This window comes from Lissotriton helveticus, chromosome 4_1 (genome assembly GCF_964261635.1).
Source record: "Lissotriton helveticus chromosome 4_1, aLisHel1.1, whole genome shotgun sequence".
NCBI lineage: Eukaryota > Metazoa > Chordata > Amphibia > Caudata > Salamandridae > Lissotriton > Lissotriton helveticus.
The window spans coordinates 104,173,613-104,197,460 of NC_136063.1; the positions used below are offsets into that span (position 1 = coordinate 104,173,613).

At 44.1% G+C, this 23,848-nt stretch overlaps 1 long non-coding RNA gene across 1 annotated transcript in view; it reads left to right on the top strand.

Moving 5' to 3' along the window:
* Window positions 1–21,847, top strand: part of LOC144828402 (uncharacterized) — a 121,036-nt gene extending 99,189 nt beyond the window's left edge. Inside the window, exon 2 of the long non-coding RNA XR_013610437.1 lies at window positions 18,989–21,847. This is a non-coding gene — a long non-coding RNA (uncharacterized LOC144828402). The remainder of the gene's footprint in view (window positions 1–18,988) is intronic.
* Window positions 21,848–23,848: the final 2,001 nt, after the last annotated feature.

Consider the following 23,848-nt stretch of genomic DNA (forward strand, 5'->3'; position numbering starts at 1 on the left):
TAAGGACTGTTTGAAAGATAGAGGCTGGTGGAAGAAAGAAGGGGCACGAAGACCGTTTTAATTCGCATCATTTCCCAAACTCACCATACCGAGGCATCACCTTGCGGCATTATGGGACTGGTAGTCCACTGTTATTCGCAAGCGGAAGGCACGAGGTGTGGGAGGGCCATCCACCACTTGGTAAGGAGGAGCCTAATAAGACGATAAAATCTGGGAAAATGTTGTTTTGGACTAATGAGCATTTGAAAAAGGCAAGTCGCCGAAACCGGTCATGCAAGCCCGAAATTAAAATTGAAATCAAAGCCCCGCTGTGTCCTGTCATATTGAATCCGGAACGGAGGAGATGCATGATTTTATATATATATATATATATATATATATATATATATATATATATATATATATATACATATACACATTTTTATATTTTTTATATATGTGTGATGTGTGTTTAAATTATATATAGTTATATATGTGTATATATATATATATATATATATGTGTATATATATGTTACCTACTGGCGGTCGCCAGTAGGTAGTTATAGTTAGGACCTAGTTTCCATAGGAAATCGTCAACATTCTATTTGGATTAACTTTGGCCCTGGTGGATGAATCTTTGCGAATTTCTCAAAGAAGATGGCTCGGTCCGCTGCGCTCCTTCCCTGAAAATTTGGGGGGGGATTGGTGAAGTGGGGGCTGAGATAAAAGGGGGGTCCCAAAACGTGTTTTCTCCATGTTATTTTCCATAGGACGTTTAGACACGGCTACAGGTCGAACGGCTGAATGGATTTATAAGAAATTTGGCAAAACTGTAGAGTCCGGCTCGCAGATTACGCTTTTTGTGGAATGGTGTAAATCCGTTCAGTAGTTGTTGAGAAAATTAAAGTTAAAGTCAATTATATATCTATAAGCGCGGACGGGTGCGCGCACTCAAGCGGCTGCGCGCGAGCGGAATTTTTTTTGCTGCGTGACGTCTGTTAACGTTCGATTCGAAGGAAATCAGGAAGTGTTGACCGCCATTTTGTCACTGCGAGTAAATATATTGTCATTTCAAAGCGTTGGAACATGGAAAGGGGAGAAGGTAGAGATTGTTTTGCTGCGTAGGTTTTCTCAGGGTGTGCAGTAAGGACCTTAAACGCGAATATATATATATATATATTTTTTTTTTTTTAATTTGCGTGGTGCGCGCGAGTAAATATATTCTCGTTTCAAAGCGTTAGAACATGGAAAGGGGAGAAGGTAGAGATTGTTTTGCTGCGTAGGTTCTCTCAGGGTGTGCAGTAAGGCCCTTAAAGGCGAAAATATATATATATTTTATTTTTTAAGTTGCGGGGTGCGCGCGAGTAAATATATTCTCGTTTCAAAGCGTTGGAACATGGAAAGGGGTGAAGGTAGAGATTGTTTTGCTGCGTAGGTTTTCTCAGGGTGTGCAGTAAGGACCTTAAACGCGAAAATATATATATTTTTTTTTTCGAAAAAAGTTTCGGGGTGCGCGCACTCGGGCGCGCACAACTATTTACAAAAGTGTGAAAATGGAGATAAATCAGAAGTTTGAGTGCTTTGATATAAGGTGGCTCTGAAAAGAGCCCTTGTGTTAATTGAGTTGTTTCTGCATTTATAAGTAAGTACCGATGCAGAGTCTGATATAATATTGTTGGCAGCATTTTGAAAGGAAAGACAGGGGCCCATTTTCTGGTTAACAGGCGACCAGGCCAACTTTTCACGCCAGGCCCATTCCTGCAAAGTCGACCGCCATTTTTAGGAGATCTGCAACCACCGGCAGTCACTGGGTTGCAGGAGCAGATGGACTCAAGCCTGTCGGGCGAAGCATCGTTGCACCGCCACAGTGGACGAGACCCTGCTGGGTGAGTGGAGCGTCGCTGTACCGCAACAGTGGGCGAGTCCTTTGCAGGGCTCGTGGAGCGTCCCTATACCGCCACAGTATGCGAACCCTTTGCTGGGCTCGTGGAGCGTCCCTATATCGCCACAGTGGACGAACCCTTTGCCGGGTGCGTGGATCGTTGGGGGTGCAGCTGAGGGGCCTCCACCTGGGGAGGCGGGAGAGGCTCGTCCGCGCCGCCTCTCCCTCCCAGTGCACCCCACGGCGTCTTGCTGACATTTGTTATGGCCGGACCAGGCGATGAAGAGAGGGGGGGGTCGGAGGCATATGCAAGACATTCCCCCCTTGTGGCCTGCAAGGCGCTGAAAAAAGAAGAGAATGGGAAGACAACTACATCTCGGGTAGGGCCCATGCCTTCTCTGGCCGATGGCGGCCGGCCGCTCTTTGCCACAGCCCCAGGAACGGATCCCTTAGTTCATCCTGGGGACAGGCCTTGGCGAGTGGTGTCGCCTCCGGACTATTCACGTAATGGTTCTCCACCCCAGGCCGTTGCCGACGGCTTTTGTAGACTTTCTGACGCTCAAAAACCCTACTAGAAAGCAGCCCAAAAGTAGCCCAACATTGCTACTTTGGGGAAGGAGGGACAGGTACGGCGTCAAGTAGACGGCGAAATGCATTGTGGGTTTGTTGCTGCGGCCGTTTGTCATGTAAATAGTTGTTTTAATATATTTTTGTTCAAGAATAAAAACGTTTTAACCTGTTATTTTGCTGTCGTGTGGTATATTTCGAATATTTGTCGCTCTGATGTCGTTTCCCCTCCCAAATGTAACATGTGATTGTAATCTACAGCCGGACATTCCGACAGGACATGAGAGCAAAAGGGGGGGGGGGTCAGAGCTGAAGTTGGGCAGGCGATAAGATCACGTTTTGCTATGTGGGGCTATCTATGTTCGTGATGGGGCCTAAAAGGGGGCAAGATGGCGGGGCCACTGTGCCGTGACTTTCGCTTTAACTCCAACAGTGGTGAGGGTGAACACAAATGAACGCCGCTTATGTACATATACATTTTCATTTTCTACACCACATGAAACCTGCGTCAGGTTTCATATAGGCGTTTTGTTGCAGGTGGGCATTCATTTGCATGAAAGCCCTGTAAAACTAACACAGTGAAATTTAGAAGATTTCACTGAGTCAGCTTTATAGCATTCCTGAATCAAATCCTTACGCCTGTTTGAAACAGGCATAAGGAGTGATGCACCATGCAATGTGTGGCTTGCTCCTGTGCATTGGAGTAGACATGTCGTGCTTACGACGTGATTCCTGCAATGTGCTGCTTTTGCGGCACAGGTGCGTGACGCATCTGTGTTGTTTTTGCTCAATGGTGCTCCACATTGTAAATGCGGCACACCATGGGGGGCAGAGCAGCGGGGCACATTAACTGGTGCATCTCTGGGGATGCGCCAGTTAACATAAATCTGCCCCTTTACATTTAAGTATGAGCAGGGGACACAGAGTTGGTGAGGCTTATCCAAGGTTAAAAAGAGATGAGTCCTGTTCACTGAAAACTTGGACATAGGACTCACCTCCTCAGCATCGCTGGACATGGCTAAATAATAGCTGCAAAATGTTACTCTTGTTAAAAAAAATTACTATTATAGTCTCTGAGATTTGTCTCTTACTCTGCAACATCTCATTGTTGTTCTCTTTCTTTAAAGATAACGACAACATTAACCATGAGTGATAATAAGCAATCCGTTGATCTCGATCTTATCGTTGAACTTGTCATTGAAACGTCAGTGGAAGTGGATCCCTTAGATGAATTAAATCCTGAGGATGATGAAGAACATGATGAGGATGCCGATTTGTCAGAATTGTATGACATAGGGTGGGAAGCTGACGTGCTTCAGCATATGGAACTATAAACATTTATTTTTAAAATGTACTGGAAATAAAAAGTGAAAATGTAAACCGTTTCATTTAAAATTAAACATAACTTGAAAAACAGGTTATGTGTAGTGTTTTTAATAAAATAGTCAAATATGCTCATAAAAATATTTCTAAACCAATGAAAAGCTTTATTAACAAGTCATATGACCTGTATGCTTACGTTACGCGCTCCGCGCCGCGCCCCGGATTGTTGGTCATTCAAACTGAGGCTGGCGTCAGCATGAGAGCGCCAACGTCTCGTGGCTACGCCATTCAGAAAATATTGTTGGCAGCATTTTGAAAGGAAAGATCTGCAACCACCGGCAGTCACTGGGTTGCAGGAGCTGATGGACTCAAGCCTGTCGGGCGAAGCATCGTTGCACCGCCACAGTGGACGAGTCCTTTGCCGGGTGCATGGAGCGTCGCTGCACCGCAAGAGTGGACGAGTCCTTTGACGGGTGCGTGGAGCGTCACTGCACCGCAAGAGTGGACGAGTCCTTTGACGGGTGCGTTGGGGGTGCAGCTGAGGGGCCTCCATGTGGGAAGGCGGGAGAGGCTCGTCCGCGCCGCCTCTCCCTCCCAGTGCACCCCACGGCGTCTTGCTGACATTTGTTATGGCCGGACCAGGCGATGAAGAGAAGGGGGGGTCGGAGGCATATGCAAGACATCCCCCCCTCGTGGCCTGCAAGGCGCCGAAAGAGGATCGTCCGCGCCGCCTCTCCCTCCCAGTGCACCCCACGGCGTCTTGCTGACATTTGTTATGGCCGGACCAGGCGATGAAGAGAGGGGGGGGGTCGGAGGCATATGCAAGACATCCCCCCCTCGTGGCCTGCAAGGCGCCGAAAGAGGAAGAGAATGGGACCACAACTACATCTCGGGTCGGGCCCATGCCTTCTCCGGCCGATGGCGGCCGGCTGCTCTTTGCCACGGCCCCAGGAACGGATCCCTTGGTTCATCCTGGGGACAGGCCTTGGCGCGTGGTGTCGCCTCCGGACTATTCGCGTAATGGTTCTCCATAGTTGTTTTAATATATTTTTGTTCAAGAATAAAAACGTTTTAACCTGTTATTTTGCTGTCGTGTGGTATATTTCTAATATTTGTCGCTCTGATGTCGTTTCCCCTCCCAAATGTAACATGTGATTGTAATCTACAGCCGGACATTCCGACAGGACATGAGAGCAAAAGGGGGGGGGGTCAGATCTGAAGTTGGGCAGGCGATAAGATCACGTTTTGCTATGTGGGGCTATCTATGTTCGTGATGGGGCCTAAAAGGGGGCAAGATGGCGTCGAGCTCGGTTTCTCTCACTAGTTTCATATTTCTCATGAGGGGTTGTTCCTAATGTTTCTATTTTAGCAAGGTCAAAAAGAGATCCTATTAGTGGCCTACTGATTTTGTTCGATTCCTTTTGTTTTCTCTAACGATTTTTAAGTTAAAGTTTGCTAGTACGATACAGCGGCTAGTCCGCATTTTATATATATGTCTTTTTTATTAGGGGTGTCCTCCGGTGGAGTCGGACGATCTACCTCTAATAAACGGTAAGTGTTCCTCTGAAGGAATGCGTCTTGAAAGTGGCTGACTGTAATGTATGATATTTCACTCAGTGACTTTCAGGCCCATGCTGTTTCAAAACTGTGAATGTGTTTGAAGCAGGCGTAGGTATTGACGCAGCATAGAAACTACTAGGAACCAATTGGAAGTGTTGTTTTCAAGTCACATGACTTCACATGCGCGTCTCAGGACGTGTACGCGGTGATAGTATCTGGTTGGAAGTAGCGGTCTAATTCAGGGAAGTTTCAAAACGTGAAAAGGAGTAAATCTAAACACATCCGGATTGAATATATCTTCTGAGTAGTATAAGTTCTATAATGGGTCTATGAAGAAATTTAATACGTTACAATCGCGAAGTTTTCCCGAAATATATCGGCGGGTGCGCGCACACGGTCGCGCACGATCGAAAGCCAAAAACGGGGAGATAAACGCCCTTTATAATATGCTCCTGGAGCTGTTTTTGGTACAATGAGTTAGTTCTGAAAAGAACTTTTTTTTTTTTTTTTTAAAACAACTGTTATGTTGTTTTTTAAATGAAATGAAGAAATGTATCTTTTCTCGGGGCATTTATGACTCAATTTTTAGTTTAGTAAGAATGAGGCTCTGCTCTCCGTATAGAAGAATTTCTCCACACTCGTTGCATTTCATGTGCACCTTTGCAAGATATGGTCTCAAGTCCATCACAGCACTCGATGGAGATACAGGTCGTCCACCAGAAGATGTGCTGGCCACCTCTGATGGTAATAGCGTGGCCAGGGCTCTTGTCGATGCCTTTGCAAATTCCACAGGGTGCACTTGTTTGACATGCCGCATCATGGAATGTATGGAAAAGGAATATTTTTTTCTTGGATTTCCTCTTGAGAGAACCGAATTGCATATCGTGCAGGTAACTTTTGGCGCATTTACTTTCTTTAATTCTTCAGGATAAGTAAAAAATTCCCAAATAAAAGATTCCTTTTTTCTTTTTAAAGGTAGTCGCTCATTTCCTTCAGATTCGGAAGATGAATGCGGGGCGGCAGCCATTTCAGCAAAGTCTTCCGAAGGGTGTTGAACCTTGTTCTCTTTTGAGAGTACAAAAGATAGTGAGGGAAGTGGGTGGAGTCCTCCGTGTAAATTGCAGAATAGAAACTACTAAGAACCAATTGGAAGTGTTGTTTTCAAGTCACATGACTTCACATGCGCGTCTCAGGACGTGTACGCGGTGATAGTATCTAGTCACGTACGTCATTTGGAAGTAGCGGTCTAATTCAGCGAAGTTTCAAAACGTGAAAAGAAGTAAATTCAAACATATTCGGATTTAATATATCTTTTGAGCTCGATTCAAGCATACAATTGTTAAAGTATAAAACCTTTTATATATTTTTTTTAAATACCAAGGTGTGTACATTCGGTCACACACGAAAGTTTAAAAAGACATTCGGCTCCATTTAATGAAAATTTTCATAATATTAAAAAAGAAGCCTAGGTTTAGTCTGTTTGACGTATTATAAGTTCTTTGATGGATCTATGAAGAAATTCAATAAGTTCAGATTGCAAAGTTTTCACGAAATATATAGGTGGGTGTGCGCACACGGTCGCGCACGAAAGCCTGGAAATGCGCTATCCATTTTATTGAGAACTGTTGCCGAGAGTGCGCACACCGGGTCGCGCACGAAAGTTTAGAAAGGCTATTTTTATTTACAGACAAATTTTAATGCGTTGAAAAAAAGGCAAGGTACAGACTTTCTAATTCTGTATCGCTTTACAAGGAGTCTCTATGCAACTTGAACAGTGAAGAAAACGGCTTGTTTCCGAAAAAAATATTGCCAGAACTTTATGGACAAAAGTATAGGTTGTATACACGAGATATTTTTGAATTAGCATTTTAAAAACCAATGAAATTCACTGAAAAAACCATAGGTTTTACACACGTTATAGTTAGGAAGTAGCATTTACAAAACCTATGAAATTCATTGAAAAAACCATAGGTTTGACACCAGTTATAGTTAGCTGGAAATTTTACTGATATAAAACCAATGAAATTCCACGTTATAGTTAGTTGGACTCACTATAACTTGCGCGTGTAATGCACTGCTGACGTCACATATTACATCACTCATGACATCACTGATAACACCATCCTTGTGACACAGTGACAGACCTCCTTTCACTGTAATCTAACCCTTGAAACGCATATTCAAAAATAGAAACTAAAATGTTCAAAAAAATGGAGATACTCATACCAGTTACAACAACCAATTCAATAATTCCACCATCTATATACACATGCACTAATTCACCAACAGTTCTATATAGTCACTCATACATATATTCACTAATCATATGTAGTGATACACCTACACATCCTGTTATACACCGACAGTCTTCCAAAAGTTATTCACACACATACTCACACATGCAAATAAACTATTGAACATCCATTTATTTGCATAAACAGCTATACACACACTACCACTTTACTTCTAAGGAAACTTACACATACTTACTCTCTTAAAAATCACTTATAGAAACACATACTAATTTAAACAGGAACTCTTACAATACCTCACTCTCACATATAGTCACTTATATACATCAATATTCACATATACTACATTAAAACATATGTAGTTACTGATAAAGACACTAATAAGACAGTCATTCACTCACTAACACAGACATATGCACACTAATCCACCCATACAGTCCTGCACATATGCTGTCTTCAAAACACATACAAACAGAGACTCAGTCATTCTTGCATCTATGTACTAAGTAATACTCCCACCAAAGCATGCAAACACTCATACTGATACTAAGAAAAACATCTAATAACCTATATAAATACACATGTATTTACTCATCAACCCATGCAGCCACTTATACACAAAGTGAAACACTAATACATATATTTAAATATTTAAGCATTACTCACTAATATATGTATTCACTAAGATATTCAATAATGTATACATATATAACACATATTTATTTTTCAGAAAGACACACATTCACTGGATGGTGTTATCAGTGATGTCATGAGTGATGTAATATGTGACGTCATCAGCAGTGCATTACACGCGCAAGTTATAGTGAGTCCAACTAACTATAACGTGGAATTTCATTGGTTTTATATCAGTAAAATTTCCAGCTAACTATAACTGGTGTCAAACCTATGGTTTTTTCAGTGAATTTCATAGGTTTTGTAAATGCTACTTCCTAACTATAACGTGTGTAAAACCTATGGTTTTTTCAGTGAATATATATATATATATATATATATATATATATATATTTTAATGTATTTATTTGTTTCCTAATTATGTCACCGGGTGATGCCAAAGACGAGACGCACTCACGGGGAAAGATTAATCTGCTCAATTCATTTTTCCATACATTCCACATTGCAAATGTGATGGCCAACACATTTCGGGCCACTTACACCTTGTGTATGTGTGTATATATATATATATATATATATATATATATATATATATATATATATATATATATATATACTGCTTTGCTAATACCTTTGGCCCCAAAGGGGGCCCCAAAATAATTTTTCCCCATGCAATGTCTGTGGGGATTGTGAAACGTTTGGACCTGGCTATAGGTTGAACTGATTTACAACAAATTTGGCAGAAAATTAGCTCTTGGTCCAGAAATAGCCCCTTTTGTGGTATAAATCTGTTCAGTAGTTTTGGAGTTATTAAAGAAATAACACTTTGTATATCTAGGGACACGGATCCTCTGCGGATCTGTGGGTAACCACGGGTACCAGCAGGTCAAAATATATATTACTTCGCTTTAAAAAAAAACAATACCGTACTTTGTAGCAGTTGAAGGGGAGGTACGCACACAGTTGTGGGATGGTAGGGCCCCTAGAATAGCACTTCAGAAACGAAAGGATGGTACGACGGGGGGATAGCATTGCGGATCTCAGGCTGTACTACTGGGCCTCTCAGTTGGTGGCTGTGAATCATTGGATGTACACTCTGCCAACGGACCCGGCCTATGCCCTGGTTAGAAAGCAGATGGATCGCTTGGGCTATCTGGGAGCCCTGTATTCCCGGACCAAGAAACCGAGACATATTGGTCCAACACTACACACAATCCAAATTTGGCATTTGGCAAACTCGCGGTTGGGATGGGCTGGCGTTCTCACCAAGGTAGCACCTTTGTGGTACACTCAGAAACTTAGCACGCTATGCTATCAACCGGAGTTTGATAGGTGGGATATGATTGGCATCCCGTCAGTGAAGGACTTGGTTAGGAAGGGGGCAATACTCAAATTTGAGGATCTTCAAAAGAGCTTTCAATTGGCTCCAGGGGAGGTCTTTAGATACCTACAAATAAGGCATGCCTTACTGGTGGCCTTCCCGAACTGCGAGGACATACCAGACTCGTCGCCACTGGAGTATCGCTTACTTGATGGCCCATTGCAGTCTAAAGCAATATCCTTGACGTACAAAAAAACGTAGTAATAATCTAAGAGCAGTGGGGGAGAGACTTGGGGCTGATCGAAGAAGAAGACTGGTGGGAGGCTCTTATGTCACCTAGGGAGGCAGCCATCACGCTCAGATTCAGACTGATACAACTCAGGATTATCCATAGGTCATATATGACGGGGATAACTCTTGCAAAAATAGGGGCGAGACAGGATGATCTCTGCTTGAAGGGCTGCAAACAGCCGGCTACCTTCTATCACACAATATGGGAGTGCCCGATGGTACAAGGTCTCTGGGAAAGGGCCACATACCATATGCAGTCGGCATTGGGTAAGACGGTGGACCTTGCGTCCCGCCTGGGCCTGCTAAACATATGGGCAGACTCGGATCTGACTGAAATTGAATAACAACTAGTGACGCAGGGATACACACTGGTCAAAAGAGAACTGGCAAAGGAATGGGGTGGAATGGCATCACCTGTTGTATCGGTATGGCTGAAAGAACTAGATAGGTGTATGATTGCAGAGAAGGAGGTGTTTATAATGGGGTGCCCGAAGAAATGGGATAAAAAGTGGTCGAAATGGAACACCTATAGGGGAGAGATTTGTGTATCACCCATGGTAGAATTGGAAATGTGTAGAAATATTGATAGAGACGCAACTCTTAGAGATATCGGTTTGTTTCTTTTCAACCTCTGTAACGTGCATGCTGAAGAGTATAATTTGTTAACCACATATGTCAATGCTGTACACTTGTCTGTCGCAAACCTTTATTAATAAACATACATTTAAAAAAAAACAACATACAAATTCACTGAAAAAAGCAAAGGTTATAGGGACATTATAGTTTGGTTAATATTTTACCCGCACAAAAGCATGGAAATTCAGCAGTTACAGTTATACTTATAGTTATACTTATCTGAAGAAACTATAACTCGTGCAGTTGGGTAGCTTTAGTGGTTTGACAACAGGGGCAGCCCTACTGACCTAGAACCAGGGGCAGTCAAACATATTACGCTAAATAATCACATACAAACAATGTACAGTGTAAACATAAACAAAAACAATGGCTGGGGGGTTTGAAATCGATTAAATGGTCCAAACAAGATGGAGTCTATCGCAATCAAGGCTTCTTCCCCAATTTGCCAATGATGCATAGTCAATGTTTCGAGCCTTACAATTTACTGCGTCATCATCAGGACAGAAAATATTTTTTTTAAATGTATTTTTTTAAATCTATTTATTGAAAAAACAAATTAAATGACATCACATAAATCAACCAAATACAAAACAAACCACCATTTAAAACGCACAATATACAATAAATGAAAATTGGTCAACCAAAATAATCATGAACATTCCCAAAAGCATATTAGAGTGGAGCTTGATTGAAGGATACCTATTTACAGATAATCTCGCAATGCACAATTACAATGTTTCATTATTTACAGCAAACAGAGAGGTGTCAGTAAAAGGAGCACACAGCCAGCCTCAGCTCTTGATCCAGGGGGCCCAGATTTTTATCCATTTACCCGGGCATCCTCTACTTTCGTACACCACTCTTTCATCCTTCATGCACAAATCCATATTGGACTCCCAATCATCACATTTCAAAGCAACCCCTCCTCTCCAGGCTCTGGCGATATTGCGTTTCGCAACCATGCATCCTAAAGTGACCCACAGCCGCTCTGGCCTAGACAGATCAGTAGTGTCCCAAATATCCAACAGACACAGCTTCAGGGCGGCCTCCACCTCTTTACAGCAAGTTTGAGACATAGCAGCGATGACTTCCCCTCAATAGCCCTGAAGAATCGGACAGTCCCACCATTGGGACAAATAAGTGCCTATGTGGCCACAACCACGGGGACATAACGGAGATACCAGAAGAACCATTTGAACCGATAATGAGCTTGTGTAATAGGCCCTATGTAATAGTTTGAGTTAAAACAGTTTGAACCGGGAGCAAATTGCAACCTCACGGGGCGACGCCAGACCTCCCTCCACTCCTCGTCAGGAAGCTCACCTACATCAGAACACCACTTCGTACTGACTTTGTTAAGGGGGTCAGGTGAATTGTTAAGAATTTTACGGTATGTGAGAGATATGGCTTTCTTGGGGAGATAGTCGTCCAAAGGGGAAGACACCAGCAGTTCTTCACCTTTAGGAAACACCTTGATCAATACACTTCGCACCTGTAGATAGCGAAAAGTCTCTCCATCATGCAATTGGTATTGCCACTGCAAATCACTGAAAGATACCATACCGCGCTTAACCCACAAGTCGCCCACCCTAGACAAGCCTATCAAATCCCTTTTATGAAACCCAGGTTATCGTCCGAGTATGCTCATGCGACAGGAGTCAAGTAATGGGGTTGCCTGCGTAATTTTACCCTTCCAGCTGAGGTTCTTTAGTTTTCGACTACGTCCCATATGCGGCCGCCATTTTGTGGCCCGTCGCCATTTTGTGTTGCCCTCACTCAGGCAGCACGGCGATCGGAGTGTTTTTGCCTTTTCCAGCTGCTACGTGTCTTTTCTGTTAAAAAGTAACCCCCTGCCCTTGTTTACGAAACCAATGTCAGGGTCTGGCCGAGTCCACTAATCCATGTCTGGGCTGATTGATCCCTGTCTCGACTGACTGTTGGCTCTCCCTATTCTCTTTTTACTTTATCTTATCAGACTGGCCTTCGCTATTCTCCCCTAGTATTCTCTTATTACACAACTATCCTTTGAGGTACACAAATACGTCCTGCCACCTGCAAATTGGATTACAGGCACTAGCACTGATTAACCTGTGGGGAGAGGTGACACACAGGGTCTGAAAGAGAGGCGTATTTGGGACACTTGATAGCTTGTTTTCCAACATTTCCTATTGGTTAGCCTTGTATGTAATGGGAGTATATGTCGTAAATATGTGTGCTATAAAAGACGGATTAAAGTAGCAGTCTCCTGAGAACCTACTTTGTACTTCTGGGACAACTGTGCTTAGCTGCAGCTAATAAACTCTGTTGTCTACACGTAACAGAGTGTCTCGTGTCTCTGTCCGACAAGGCAGGTGAACCCGGAGATTGAAGGCGTGCCCTGCGCCGCCAGGCCCATAAGGCCCGGTTCTTCAACTGGCGCCCACCGTGGGGCGGCTTCAGTGGTAGCGGTTCAGCCCGAGGGTCGTGAGGAGCCTCACAAGAAAATTCCAGAGGATTCGCGAACCACGTCATGCGACCCCTGCATGTCGAAGTGGACCGAAGGTCTTTTGCAGCGCGGCTACTCCTTTCTGACGACGGGTGACAACTGCAGCCCTGACTGCCGCCCTGCTTTGGCCCCCTTTGGTATCGACTGGTATTGCGAGACGTTAGAGGGACCTCTGTTGGCGTGAGAGAACACTTAGTTAAGTATTCGTGGGTAGCGCCCACTTCTTTGTTTTATTTTTCTTAGTTTTTGTTATTCGACTATTGCAATAGCCGAAGCCAAGGGGTGAGTACGTTTGTGCTGAGTATTTACTCTAAACTCCTTGAAGTTTGTAAGTAGACCAGTGAATTAAAAATGCCTGGTTTTAGCAAGTTTAGGAAGTTTTGTTGTCTTGATTGTAATAGGGATTCCCGGCTGGAGGACTCTTGTCCAATTCCTCCGGTTGGAACTCCCACTTGTGAGCTCTATTTGAAACATAGTGTTGGCCCCATTACCTTTAACGAGGCATGGATCCGATACACAAAGAAAGATGGTTTTCTGCAGTGGCCACAAAATGGTAGCTTTGAGCCTGACATATTAGACAATCTAGAAGCAGTTTTGTTCAAAAGAAAACCCGGCCGGCAATGTTTGACTCTTTCCGCCTCTGGCGTAAGGCAGCCAAACAGAGAGAAATTAAGCAGGCTAAAAGAGATAAGAAAGAAAAAGGTATGACAACTATACAGGCTGCTCAGCAGTTTAAAGATAATGAGATTGATCAGGCGAATGAAGTCTCAGAAAGACAGCATCGTATGGCAATAGATAGATGTTACCCTGTGTTGCCTACTTCTCCACAGAATAAGGATCTTGACGAAGATCCCTTAATGTCCCATATGTTGAGATTGCCTCCGCCCTATGTACAAGGTGCTAATGCACCCGCATTGTTGCCACTTGTCCAGCCACCTGTCGTTCATCCAGTGATTCCGACTCTTCCACAATTACCCCTTCCAGTCTTGCCACCCCCGCCTCCTTTACCACCGACTCCTGTCCCTCGGACTCCTATACCTCAGTCTCCTTTATTCCCGGTTCCTCTTGTAACTGACAGTCCCTCTTCTGCTTTGCCTAATGCCTTGTCTACCGTTCTACTGTCAGATTCTCCCACAGCTCGTAAAAGATTGGTCGATACTGTTTCTGGCCTTTTCTCCCCCCTCTTTGGGTCTTTTAACCTGACTCCTGCTCTTTCTCGAAGGCAATCCCGTAGTCAACTCCCACGTCCTGATGAGCGAATTGTGTTGGGCAATCTTGCTCATAAATGGATCATGAGTGGTCCACAATCTATTGTGTGCAGGATATCATGAGCATCTTTCACCAGTGGGATGCGCCCAGACAGAGATATGTTTTTAATGCTATGTGTGACGTTCTTGCCAAATGATGGGAGGATATGGATTTGGGTTTAGCTCCCCAGGGTCTGACAGATGTACAGGCTAAATCTGATAAAGGACTTATTGTGGGTTCTGAGGTCAAAGACGCAGTAAGGACACTTATCACTTTCAGGTCTTTATTTTCCTCTCAGGCTTTTCTTGAACCTGATCCTGCAGTCAGACAGACAATGAAACATTATCCTATGAGAAAAGTTCCTCCAATATGGAGAGATGCGGTTCCACAGGCAGGCAATATTGCGTCTGTCCCTGCTCATTTCCAGCGTATATGGTACATGTCCCCTGGAAACGATCTGAAGTTTTGGCGCTTAAACAGTCTTTATCGGACCCTCGTAAAAATCCTGCTGGGTATTATAAAGAGCTGTCCCAGACTGTGGATGCGTGTGTCATGAATTTGGCCGATATTGATATGTTGATGAGAAATGTAGTCCCACAACCGCTATGGGCTCGAATTTGTTGGGAAGACCACGACCAAGCTTTAGGTGGTAATTGGGCTGCTATCACTGCAGCGGATGCAGCAGAAGTAGGAGGTGCTAAACCCGATGTTTTGATTACAGAATTGCCTGGTAGGATCATCACTTTAATGAAAACGATGATGCCTGCCCTACGTGTTAACTGGGATAAGTTAACTGCGTGTAAACAGAAAAAAGATGAGAGTGTCTCCGATTTCTTTACCCGTTTCGAGGAGACGTTCATCGACCACAGTGGTCAAGATATGAGTACTGAAGGTGGACAGCGACTATTCGTGGATAAATTTGTATTTAATTTACTTCCAGAATTATCGCATAAATTGAAAGACTCCGAGAGTTTGTGGGCTGTTACTTCGTCTGCCCAGATATTAGCCACTGCTCAGTATTACGAGAATAGGGATAAGGAGGAAAAGGATAAACTCGAGAAAAAGACTAAAGAATTAAAAACGAAGGTTCTTTTGCAACAGGCTTATCCTCCTCGTTCTGCTCAGCGTTCATTTCAACAGCCTCCCCAGTTTCAGAGGTTGTTACAGAATCCTGAACCCTTTGTTCCGCGACCTTTGCTAGGTCCTAATCAATGTGCCTATTGTAAAGAGGAAGGTCATTTTAAGAATAGTTGTCCGGTTTTATTGCAGCGTAATGGTGGATTGCCAGGGCCGCAAGGCCGTGGTGGTTTTCAGTCAGCACCCAGGGGTAGAGGGCGAGGTGCGTTGTCTCAAACACAGCATTCCTTTCCCCCTCAGAATTCTATGAATTATTTTGACCAGCAGAATACTCAGTCTGCACAATATTACAATGACGACTACTGTGATGAGAGTGAGACTCAGGATTTTCACACTAGCTAGGACAGCCATGGACAAAGCAAGGGAGTCGTATCATTTCCAGTGGATCAGAATGGGCCTTATGTTGAAGTTGTTGCATTGGGTGTTTCTGAGCCTTTTCTTTTGGATACTGGTGCAATGAGAAGTTCTATCATTCACTCCAAACTCCCTGGGGCACCTTTGTCTGGCTTAACAAACGTTTCTGTAGGATTTTCTGGCGCCCCAGTTCCTAACCCGGTTTCTTGCCCTTTGCCTATCTCAATTGGTCCTTATGATTTGGAGGCCCCGCTCATTTTAACGACCGGTTGCAGCGAGAATTTGTTGGGTTTGGACTTATTGAAACGTCTTCATGTAACATTGCACTGTTCCCCCTCTGGTGTACATCTTACTTTAAGTGAGAAATTGGTTTCTCCTATGCATTTATCTAAGGACCAACTCCCACCCGAATTGCATTCCCTTCCTGCTACGCTTTGGGCTACAGGTCCGAATGATGTTGGTCTGCTCCAAATTCCACCTTACGTGGTTACTGTTAAGCCTAATGTTAAATTACCACACATTTCCCAGTATAAAATTTCCAGCTATGGCGAAAGAGCTTTGTTGGCTATTATATATGATTTAGTTCAGAAGGGTGTGGTTGAAGAAACAAGAGGAAATGTTTGCAATAGTCCTGTTCTACCTGTTCTTAAACGCACTGATTCTTCTCAGCCTCCTGTATATCGATTTGTGATCAATCTTCGGGAGGTTAACAAGATTGTTGTACCCCAGTTTCCTGTCGTCCCAGATATCACTGCCTTGCTTACAATGATACCTGCTTCGGCTGCCTGGTTTTCAGTTATCGATCTCAAAAATGCTTTCTTCAGCATTCCTATTGCTGAGGAGAGTAGAGATCTTTTTGGCTTCTCTCTCGGAGGCCGAAGTTTCCGATTCAAACGTGCACCTCAAGGTTATTGTGAGAGTCCCTCCATTTATAGTCAGGCTTTGAAATCTCAACTTGATGCTTTCACTTTACCCCCAGGTGCCACTCTTATTCAGTATGTGGATGATTTGTTGATTGCTGCTGATTCAGTGGATGTTTGTAAGAATGTGACAGTTTCGTTGTTGCGACATTTGTCTGATCTGCATCACAAGGTGTCACCCTCTAAACTTCAATATTGCCGCCAAGAGGTTACCTATTTAGGTCATCTCTTGTCGAAGGAGGGAAGGCGATTAACCCCAGAACGTATTCAAGCAATCGCACAAATGTCTGGACCATCCACACAACGGGAGGTGCGTGCTTTTCTGGGCATTACCTCTTATTGTAGACAGTGGATTCCAAATTTTTCTTTGTTGGCTAAACCTCTGTTGGCACTTACTCTAAAAGACACACTCCAACCTCTTCCTTGGACTGACGAATGTCAGAAAAGTTTTTCAGATTTACGTACTGCTCTGTGTTCTGCCCCGGTGTTAGGTACTCCGGATTACAGTAAGCCTTTCACACTCTATGTCCATGAGAGAGAAGGTTGTGCGTTGTCAGTTTTAACGCAGCAATTTGGAGATAAACAGCGGCCATGTGCCTATTTTTCGGCTACATTGGATCCAGTAGCTAAGGCATTGCCTAGTTGTCTCAAAGCTACAGCAGCAGCAGCAGCAGCAATCTCCATTCGTCAATCTGCTGGATTGGTACTGGATAACACTCTCGTTGTTATGGTACCACATGCAGTGGATACTCTTTTGAACAGAACGAAAACACAACATCTCACGAGTGCCGGCTTGTCTGGGTACGAGCTGACGCTCTTGGCTAGTCATATACACATCAAGCGATGTAATACTTTGAATCCAGCAACCCTGTTACCCATTCCAGAAGGGAAAGACACCCAAGAACAACATGATTGTTCTCTCCGTACAGAGGAGGAAACGAAAGGTAGAATAGATTTAAAAGACACACCACTCGTGGACCCGGATGGGATCCTATGGGTGGATGGTTCTTGTTTCAAACTTCCAAATGGCGAGACGACTTCAGCCTATGCTGTTACCACCTTGTATACAGTAGTGGAGACAGCACGCATTACACCGAATTCAGCCCAAGCAGCTGAGTTAATTGCCCTGACGAGAGAGTGTGTGTTGGCTAAAGGAAAGAGATTGAATGTTTACATCGATAGCCAATATGCCTTTGGCGTGGCTCATAGCTTCGGCCGCCTATGGAAGGAAAGAGGATTCTTTACTTCCCATGGGACTAAGATACAGCATGGTCAGTTGGTAACTGACCTTTTCGAATCACTTGCTTTGCCTACTCAGATCGCAATTATGAAGTGTAGTGCACATAAAAGGATCACTGATGATGTGGGTCGCGGGAATGCTTTTGCAGATGAGGTAGCGAAAGAAACAGCGAGAGATGCTACAAGTCGCATGTATGTTGCAGGCCCTGAAAGATGGGTCAGAGAAGGAGGAATGTGTGAGGACACAATAGAAAGTGTGAGAATGATTCAAGAAGAGGTTATAGAGAAGGAATTGAGTAAGTGGAGAGAAAGTACGGGAATGTTGGACGCAACAGGGTGTTGGACGGAATTGTCAAAACACCAACGTTGGCTGTTACCAGACGCCTATGTATTGCCTGTAGTTACTATGGCGCATGGTCCAGCCCATATCAGTGCGAAAGGGATATGCAAACTTCTGGCTCCAGTATGGCAGAATGAAGGTATCCCTATATGTGCGGAAAATGTGGTGAAACATTGTTTCGTTTGTTTGATGCATAATCCAGGAAAGGGAACCCCAACTCCGGCAGGTCATTTTGCTCCACCTACGTATCCTTTTGAGGTATTACAAATCGATTACATTCCTATGGAACGTTGCAATAATTTGAAGTATGTTCTTGTGGTGGTGTGTGCCTTTTCCAGATGGATAGAGGCCTACCCCCTAAAGGATAATACTGCTTTGTCCACTGCCAAAGCCCTCTTGAAGGAATTCTTCCCGAGGTTTGGTTTGCCGGGAATTGTCTGGAGTGACAATGGAAGTGAATTTGAAGGCCAAATTATGCAGAAGGTGTGTACAGGTCTTGTTATTAGGCAGAAATTCCATGCGGCAAACCACCCTTAGTCAGCAGGCTTGGTAGAGTGCTATAATTGCACTCTCAAGCTCAAACTGGCAAAGATTCAGGCCAGCACGGATCTTGCTTGGCCCGATGCTTTACCTTTGGCACTTCTATCTACGAGAACAGCTGTACACTCTCGCTTGGGACTCAGCCCATACGAGGTTGTTTTTGGGCACCCAGCTAACGTCTGGAGAGTCCCTCGACCTAAAAAGTACTCTGATATTCCGTATCCTATGTTGATTGACTACTTGCATGACCTCACCACTAAATTGCGTGTTCTTCATCAGCAGGTTCAAAACGCTTTGCCGGAAGCTTCCACAGACCCAGGCCACTCCATCCAACCCGGGGACTAGGTCTGTCTTAAGAATTTTCAGCGGAAGAAGAATGTGGAACCTCGCTGGGGGCCGCCTCGACAAGTTCTTCTTCTGACACGTACAGCAGTAAAGGTCGTCGGAAAGAAGAACTGGATCCATGGTGTGCACTGCAAAAGGGTACCTTTGCCTTTGCCTTTTGACCAGTGGGTCCGCAAGGGTGTAGGTGATAGTGAGGGCGAAAGGGTCCCTCGGTTGGTACCTTTCAGTAATGTACGTCTGGATCGGACGAGTTCTGAAAAAGAAGATGACAACGTGTTGCAAGAAGCTGTACCATCACATCTGCGATTGAACACAACAAACCCAGAGACTTTGTTTCGGCATCAAACGGTACCTGACAAGACCCGGTACAATCTGAGACCTAGACTGACCAAGAACAATTGAACTTTTTTTCTGGTTACACTTTTAGGAGACATTCTTTTTTACCATCCATCAAGTTGCAGGGTCACGGTAGGAGTCTTAGGCTGTGACCTGAGTAGTGACAGTAGGTCTGCAGGACTTGCAGTGTCATAGGACGGCTAATAACCACAACTAAGTGATCTAGGAAGATTACCGTGAGCAACGCCTTAGAGAATGGATATTGAATTTGAAAAGAATGATAAAAAGCAAGATATGAATAGTAAATATAAGACATTATTGTTTAGTCCATGTGGCGTAACTTTGTGCATTCTAATATGTTCATGTATTTTACTGGCTTGTGTGGGTTGGGTTGTTCACACTATGCAGCAAGCACCCGTTCCTACTTCTGTTTCTTTGTATTTTTCTAGTACTGCCTTTCCGCATCAGTTTTATACACTCCCAGAACACGAACAAATTAGAAGAACAGAATACTTTAACAATTCATTCATCCAACTGTTGCATCAGCATCAACTGGCAGTCAATACTACTGACTGTTGGGTTTGTGGACTCATGCCCCATAACACAGAGAAAGGGATGCCATATTTAGTCCTTCCGTTCTCTTATGAAGGTTCCGCTTGGGCCTATTTGGCTATGTTTTCCAATGCATACCAGAATCAACTTTGACATCCTCTTGTTGGTCCATATGGTGGTGGAGCAGATTTTAGTCATAGTACCGTGATAAAGGGAATAGTGGCTGTGGCTAGAGTTGCCAAAAGTGGTAAGATTCCAGTTGATGAGAAACGAGCGTATGAGAGTTGGAATGTGACTCGCTACGTTACTAGCCTCACAGATAAGGCTAGACGAGGGAGATCACCACCAATTTGGACCATACCTCATCGAGGCAATTTGTGTCTACAGATTAATGGTAAAAATATCAAAAACGAACAGGAAAAGAGTGTTTGTTCCCGTACATACATTTATTCATCTCAGATTTCTTCACCATTAGTACCATCTCAGGGCACATACTTTGTTTGCCACGATAGAGCCTACACGTGGCTCCCCACCAATTTTTCGGGGACTTGTTATGTGTTTTTTCTTCTCCCTCCGACATACACTGTTCCTTCAGGTCATCACAGAAATAGATATGGCAGAGGGGTTATCGATTCCAAAGACACAGCAGGACAAGAGGGAGGGGACTTTTTCAAAGGGTTCCTTCCTTTCTGGGGCCCGATGGCCAATAGCAGAAACATTAGACAGTTAGTTTGTGTTGTTGAGGCTACCATAAATGTGACTTCCGGAGCCTTGAGTAATTTAACAGCCGAACTTCAGGTGGACCGCCTTATGACTTTGCAGAACCGGATGGTTCTAGACATTGTCCTTGCAGATCGCAGAAGAGTCTGTGAATTGATCGGGTCTAATTGCTGCATTTATATTCCTGATAATGCCCCTACAGTATACCAAGCCATCTCTAAGTTGCACGTAATTTCCGAGTCGATTCACCAGGACACAGGAGATTGGTCTGTAATGGGATGGTTTTGGGGACTACTGTCCACATGGGGATGGAAGGTATTAACCTTCCTTGGAATGGTTTTGGCCATAATTTTCTCTTGTTGTCTTTGTTTACAGTGTGGCCCTGCCATCTGCGGTTTTTGTTCCACCATGTGTGTCCCAAGGCCTGTGTCACAGAAAACAGAGAACATTAGAATGATGTTGCAGCAACAGCTCGACGACCTCATGGCCATTGATATCGACTCAGACTAACTTGAGCCCTTTGTGTTTTGCCTGAGTAATGGCAAAAAGAGGGTCTGAGGTTCTTTGGTTTTCGACTTCGTCCCGTATGCGGCCGCCATTTTGTGGCCCGTTGCCATTTTGTGTTGCCCTCACTCAGGCAGCACAGCGATCGGAGTGTTTTTGCCTTTTCCAGCTGCTACGTGTCTTTTCTGTTAAAAAGTAACCCCCTGCCCTTGTTTACGAAACCAATGTCAGGGTCTGGCCGAGTCCACTAATCCATGTCTGGGCTGATTGATCCCTGTCTCGACTGACTGTTGGCTCTCCCTATTCTCTTTTTACTTTATCTTATCCGACTGGCCTTCGCTATTCTCCCCTTGTATTCTCTTATTACACAACTATCCTTTGAGGCACACAAATACGTCCTGCCACCTGCAAATTGGATTACAGGCACTAGCACTGATTAACCTGTGGGGAGGGGTGACACACAGGGTCTGAAAGAGGGGCGTATTTGGGACACTTGATAGCTTGTTTTCCAACTTTTCCTATTGGTTAGCCTTGTATGTATTGGGAGTATATGTCGTAAATATGTGTGCTATAAAAGATTGTGCGCTACGGATTAAAGTAGCAGTCTCATGAGAACCTACTTTGTGCTTCTGGGACAACTGTGCTTAGCTGCAGATAATAAACCTTGTTTTCTACGCCTAACAGAGTGTCTCGTGTCTCTGTCCGACAAGGCAGGTGAACCCGGAGATTTAAGGCGTGCCCTGCGCCGCCAGGCCCATAAGGCCCGGTTCTTTAGTCAAGTAATGGGGTTGCCTGCGTAATTTTACCCTTCCAGCCTAGCGCTGCATTCACCATATGCCAGACGGAGACTGTTGTGGAGGTCGGAGTGAATTTGGACTCTAGTTTCGACCCTCGGTATAGTGCCCTTAAATACATACCAGATAGCATATAATGCCTATCCATCCGATATGTTGGGTCATCCACTGGCCGATGCATCGAGTGTTTAAGGACAATAAGTTGCGAAGCCCAGTAATAGGCTCTGATAGACGGTAGAGCAGTGACCATCATACCAGCTCCGAATAAGCTTGACGTATGCGTAGGTGTGTTGTTGCGGACTTCAGACTCAACAGAATTAAAATACTGAGCTGGAACTAAGGGCCTGATGTAGGTAATCTCGATTTACCTACTCTTAAATACCGAATCATACCGATTCGGTATTTAAGAGTAGGTAAATGGGATGTAGGTAATTTCACTTTTGAAATTACCGAATCGGAATGATTCGGTAATTACCGAATCGGTATTTACCGATTCGGTAATTGCCATTCATTCCTATGGGCAATGCCAATTACCGAATCGGTGATTCGGTAATTACCGAATTTGCAAGGGGGACAGGGTGTCACTTTGACACCCTGTTGCCCCCCTCAATTGTGCATGGGTGCACATGTTGCTGACATACATGCCCTTAGGGCATGTATGTCTGCAACATGGCACATTTTTTAAAGCAAACAAAAAATGCTTTTTGAAGGGTTTTCATTATTTACCACCAACTTCTAGTTGGTGGTAAATAACGAATTCTTAAACCCTTGTAGCACTGATTACAGTGCTACCTACATGTTAAATTACAGAATCGGTAATTTTACCGATTCGGTATTTTACCGAATCGGAAAAATTACAGATTCGGTAAAATTACCGATTCTGTGATGTAACATGCCCCTACATCTCAATATCCAAATACCGGTCGGAAACGGCCGAAAATCGGTATTTTCGGCCGTTTCCGACTGGTGTTTGCCTACCTACATCGGGCCCTAAATGTGGTGTATTCTGCAATGCATAAAGGAAGCGTGGGAGTGCCATCATTTTATAAAGAGATGCTCTTCCTAGAAGCGTAAGAGGAAGAGTCCTCCAATGTTGTACATCCGCCCTGAGACGCTGCAGGAGAGGGAGCAGATTACGTTGATAAAAAACCGCCTCATCCATCGTAATGTAGATTCCCAAATATCGGAAACCATCAGTGACAATTTTAGCACCACAACTCGACGGAAGAAGCGGAGGGTGTCCACTCAAAACATATATAAGGGACATATCCCAGTTGATTGTATAGCTGAAGTATTTTTTTAAAAGAGTAAAAACGTGGAACACTTCATGGATAGAAGATCGGGGTTTGGCAAGATAAAGCAAAATATCATCTGCATACAGGGACACTTTGTCCATCCAATCCGGCGACCAGTTGAGCCCCCGAATCCAGGGGTCCCCCCTGAGCCATATATCAAGAGGTTCAAGCGCAAGGGCAAACAACAAAGGGGACAGTGGGAATCCCTGTCATGTACCACGTCCCAATTCAAAAACTGCCAATCTGCTTCCGTTAACTGCAATACTCGCCAAGGGTTTTGAATAGAGGAGACATATTCAAGCAATGAACCGGTCACCGAAACCATACCTTTTCAACGCTGCAAAGAAGAACAGGCATTCAATCATGTTGAACGCCATTTTGGCATCCAGGACATAATAACCAAGTTCTCCTGTATAGTAGGGTCCCGCCCCAATACCCCGAAAAAGGGATGCAGATTAAGGGCTGTATTTTTGGTTGAGATAAAGCCAGACTGGTCCGGATGAATCAGTTTGGGAAGGAGGGGCGAGAAGTATAGAGCCAGTATTTTGGCCAAGATTTTGACCTCAGGGTCAATGAGGGAAATGGGTCAATAG